This window comes from Schistocerca cancellata, chromosome 10 (assembly GCF_023864275.1).
Source record: "Schistocerca cancellata isolate TAMUIC-IGC-003103 chromosome 10, iqSchCanc2.1, whole genome shotgun sequence".
NCBI lineage: Eukaryota > Metazoa > Arthropoda > Insecta > Orthoptera > Acrididae > Schistocerca > Schistocerca cancellata.
This window is the reverse complement of record NC_064635.1, coordinates 60,959,928-60,965,169: the sequence shown is the minus strand read 5'-3', so window position 1 is coordinate 60,965,169 and position 5,242 is coordinate 60,959,928. Positions and strand designations below refer to the sequence as shown.

General features: G+C 38.9%; 1 non-coding gene across 1 annotated transcript; it reads left to right on the top strand.

Moving 5' to 3' along the window:
* Positions 1–2,188: 2,188 nt before the first annotated feature.
* Positions 2,189–2,270, top strand: Trnas-cga (transfer RNA serine (anticodon CGA)). Its single transcript has one exon. It is a non-coding gene; the product is annotated as a tRNA-Ser (tRNA).
* Positions 2,271–5,242: the final 2,972 nt, after the last annotated feature.

Genomic DNA, 5,242 nt, shown 5'->3' with positions numbered 1-5,242 from the left:
GGCCTGGTGGGGTATATAATGGGCACGAACAATCTGATGTTGAGTGATCACTGTGGAAGACACGGAGTTGCCATCTGTTCAAGTGAAATAATGTTATCAGCACCCAAAAAGAGTTTGGAACAAGCCTCATTGTGGATCTCCATTTAGCCAGCTGATCAAGCCGTAATGATTTGTGGAGCCTTCCAATGCGACAGTGGCCAGTTGTCAGACTGCACAGGAATGTGAGGGTACGCGTACTCGTTGTCGAGGTTGCTGTCGACCACATCTGACCCCCACAGAGGGGAATCACTGTAATGTGCACCGAGCCCATTGTAACCCCTTCACATCTGCATCTGCCATCCGAGAACAAGTAATGAACTCTGTGCAATATTCTGTGTCATTCCACACCATTGTTTGGAGACGAGCAGCTCCTGGACAAGGAAGTTACTGACCCAAGCGTAGGTTGCTGTTAACACCACAGCACTGGTACCTGTGTTTGGAGTGGAACAGTGACTCGAAAATACAGACTGCCAACAAATGACAATCATCAAGTTCATGACAAAGTGCAGATTTGCACTACCTCCGACGAGTCGTCGGTGAGTAGGGTAGAGACTTGGGGAGATGTCACATTCTCCCAGTGTCTTGCGGAGGCACAGTGGTGTCAAAGTGTGGGGAGCCATCAGGTGTAACTTCATATCACGGATAGTAGTGATTGAGGAAAATGTGACAGCACAATTCTACATCACAGACATCCTCTATTGTCATCACATGTTACCCTACGTGCGACTGTATAGTGGTGCCACTTTTCAACAGGACAATGGTCGTCCGCACGTGGCACTGATATACTCCCGTTGCCAGCAAGATCCCCTGATATAACATGTGTAAGACCGCCTAAGATGTCAATTCCATCGCAGTGCCAGTATCCAGGATATGAAAGGCCAGTTACAGTACTTGTGGACCAGCTTGCCTCAAGAGAGTACGTAATAGCTTTATGACACCCTTCCAAACTGAACCAGTGCATATGTTCAGGCCGTAGAGGGTTACATCGTCATAACAGGACTCATACTGCCAAGTTCTTTTTTAACTTGGCTTGAATTAGTAATCAGTGAAATAACATCACATAATTTCAGTTTTCTTCTCCTGTCGTGGATGCTCCATTTTTTTTTTTTTTTTTTTGCCACATTATCATTTACTCATCCATCTTTAAGCATTTGCATGTAACTGATGCCAAATGAGGAATTTAAAACAGCTTTGATGATGGGCAAGTAATACATGGTTACATATTTTAATATATTACATACAAATTGATTGATTGATTATTAATAAATATTATATAATTATTAATAAATCATTTTATTCAGGTATATATAAAAGAGAAACAGGTCTCTAAGTATATTGTTTAAAGCAAGGGCTACCGGTAAAAGTTATTTTGATTTTTGGAATTCTAGACATGCACCTGATACACTTTTTCTGGGAAATAATTTCTAAACCCAGATGAATTATCCACTAAAAGAACGCCATTTTGATGGCAACAGAATAATGCGTTGTAGGAACTAAGCATCAGTATTTTACTACCACAAGCATGTTGTGTTTACTCACAAGATAAATAACGCGTGACATGTTTACACATAGCCCCTTAGGCCTAAGGTACCGGTAGGCCTATATATTTCAAGTTAATTTCGAATCCAGACTTATGTCACTACGTATTACCGATGTGTATCGAAATTGGATAAACTGAAAATAGTATTTACAGTTTTTTCATGATGAATACGGTGTGAATATTATTTTCGGAAAGGGGTAAGCATCAAGTAGAAAATTCAGTTTAGCTGCACAGCTCTGCTGTGAATGCTTATACGGCACTGATTCGGTACGACAGCAATACTTGACTTCCCGTAGCTTCTTTCTCGGGATGGACACTTTCAGTATAGTACAAAAGCTGTCTGCCAAAAATGTTTCTGAATGGTGATAATAACTCGCTGGAAAATTTTATCGCGACATCTGAGTTGAGGGTTTTCCATCCATTACATAACTAGGGCGCCTGTTCATCAATACAGCCGTTGTAGTAATTTTGTACAGTCTTTTAACAAAGCGTCCGATGAAATTACTAAGCATATTATTTAAGGCAAAATGATGATAACATTTTCCTTTTTACAAGAAATCAATTGTCTACGACATTTAATACACTTGACATAGGCATCTGCTCCTATCCGCTGCGGTGTCCGAGTGGTTAAGGAGTTGGACTCGAAATCCAATGGGCTTTGCCCGCACAGGTTCGAATCCTGTCCGCAGCGTAAAATTTTTATTTTCTCCATATGTTGCTCGGCAGAAGTGTCTTCACGTGCGCTTCACAACAATATCAATTCAAGAAATACAACATCAGAAACTGCAACACAAAAGAATCATGAGTAATCACAAAAACTCTGAATGGGACGCTGTCTTTTAACATGATTATAAATTGCAAGTAGATATAACACAATACTTTCAAATCCGCAGCAATTAAATAACGTATTTTCCAGTACAAGCAACATTACCGTAAGCGAATGCCTTTAGTGTATAGGCTAAATAGTCAAAACATGGAAGGCTCTTACTTTCCTTATTTCACCTGTAAGCATTTGGACGACACAATACTAACAGCAACTGCTTTTTGTCTCCGTGGAATTGGTTACTAACTGTTATGTGGACCAGTATTATGCATGAACCATACGACAGGTGTTACTTCCATGTCAAAAAAAGTTAACCCAACATAAGACGAAAGCTCAAACTACACACTTCAATACTGATGCCACTCAATTCTGGCATTCATTAAAATAACTGCCTGATGCAGATGACCAGCTACTGTAATAAATGCAAATATTCAAACTGGTTATTTGTTCAATTTATTTACTTCCATCTCTAAGCGTTTAGAGGGTAGTTATAATACTGAAAACGACCCCAGAACTCTATGGTCTTTCACATTTCTTGATAAAAGAAACTTCTTAATATTACATAAACATATTTCTTTGGAAAGTTACGTACAGGATATACAGCAGGCTACTTCAGCGAAAGTACAGTACGGTTATATCTTTTGAATAGTTCTTTCAATTGCTTACGGGAATTTTTTGACACTGTATAACAATTCGTACAATGTGTTTAATTTTAAGCATTCCTGTTAAGAACTGGCAATGTAGCGCTGGCATCTCAATTGATAATGCTTTTTACATGTATTAGAATATAAGGCTTATAATTTGTGTAATAATTATTACTTCTATAACCTATGTTGTTTAAACACTTGAACCTCATGTATCTGTTTATACATGATTTAGTTGGTAAGCCTCATGACCATTTAGAGATGGTTGTTACTGTAATAATCTGACACGTTCTACATCCTAGCGATACACTCGCATCAAGGATCTATGGAACACGAAAATAATAAATGTTACCAGACCAGCGCTGGTGAGATCTAGCCCATTTCGTTCGCACGTTGCTCCCTTGCCGCCTGCCCAGAAACCCGCACAAGTCCACATTTACAGTCTACAGTAAAAGTAGTCAAACCCATCTTTTTAACAAACCTTCGGCCTTTGAGCTGCTGCAGCGTTGTTAACCCTTAATTCACGAGGGGTAGTCGTCTCTCGAGTCGCGCGAATATTTTTGGACTCACTGTCCAAAAACAGTTCTGGCAGAATGCTTCCCTGCTCTCCCTACCTTTCTTATGCAGCCAACCCTATAATGTTTTGTTGTCGACACACATTATTGAGATGTGTTGTGGTCTCTTAGAGCGCGACTCGTAAACGGCGTACTTGTTTTCTTCAGTAGAGTTCAAAATATATTCGCAGGAACATGTCAGTTGTAACGATCCTATGCTTGACGAAATTGTTTGTCGGTGGATGGATGAAGATGTCAATGATGTAATGAAGAGATGCACGAAAACGACGATTTTACAATAGCCAGTGATCAAACTTCTGCTAGTGAACAGGACGGGGATTCAGAGAAAGAACTTCAAAAACAGTTGTGGTGGGGACGTAACTGTTTCTCCAAAGAAGTACTTAAAGTATTAGTTAAAATCAAATGTTTTCTGCGCGGTGTTGAAGAAAAATGAATATCCCAACACCGAATTTCAATTTTGCAGACTTTCTTTTTGTACAAGAGTACAATTTGTATGTGCAAGTTTAAACACCGGAATTTAGTTTTACTTGAATATTTACTTGCCATAGAGATACTACAGTGTTTCAGAATGTCAAATATAGTTCTGTAACAGTCTGAATATGTGTATTACTTTAAAAATCGCACAAAAGTATGATTATTGTGTGATAAAAAGTAACTTATTGCATGCATTATTTAGTGCTGTAAAATAAACAAGGACTACTTAAATGTCACTTTAATAATTGTAAAAATAATCGTTATGTAACTTAAATTAAAAGTCTCAAATGACTTGTGCCGTAATTTTCGGGTTAAACACAGGAGTCCCACAAACACCACCTCATAGAATACGTTACAAAAAAGTCACGTCGTGAATTAAGGGTAAAATTCTACTACTGCTGTGTCTTTTGAATACGGCCAACAGTAATATTTATGATATAAAGCTCGTATCGGTTGTAGAGACAACCATTAGCTGTCTATACAGACCTACTATCAAAGTCAAATAAATGCACCTAGATGCCTGTGCCCTGTAGATTTTTTACGATAAAGTATTTCTAGTCTCTCGCTAAAAAAATGGTGCACACAGCCATCCCTAACGAGAGCAGTCCCACCGTGATCCATCGATCAGCACAAATAAGAGTCGCGCTCTACGAACTTTTCACGGATGTACCGGTATCGTTGGATATCTGTGTGCCACGAAGAAAAAAAGTATCATTTGATTGATTTGTTGAGTCGCATCCCGCGTTGCATATAGGGACAAGAGAAGGCTAAGATAAACCACTCGTAGTTTAGAAAAAAAGCGCAATTCTAATAAGGACATGCATGTAAAATTACGTGTTACGAGCAGATAATAAATACATAAAGTTCTTGCAGAACACTCCACAATATTATTGTGCAGTGTTCTGATTTTCGGACATAAAAAATCATCTAAATTAATATTGGTGCCTGGGACGGCATCAGAACTTCGCAGCGAAGTGACGATGTCGACGTTCGAGGGTATGGAACTCCCACGTATTGCGACCATTAAACCGGAGTCTAATCGGCTTTACACATGATTGAACCTACGTCATCATTCCATTTCATATTCCTATAAACTATTACACCGTGGTACTTATATGAGTTGGTCGATTCCAATAGTGACTCATTC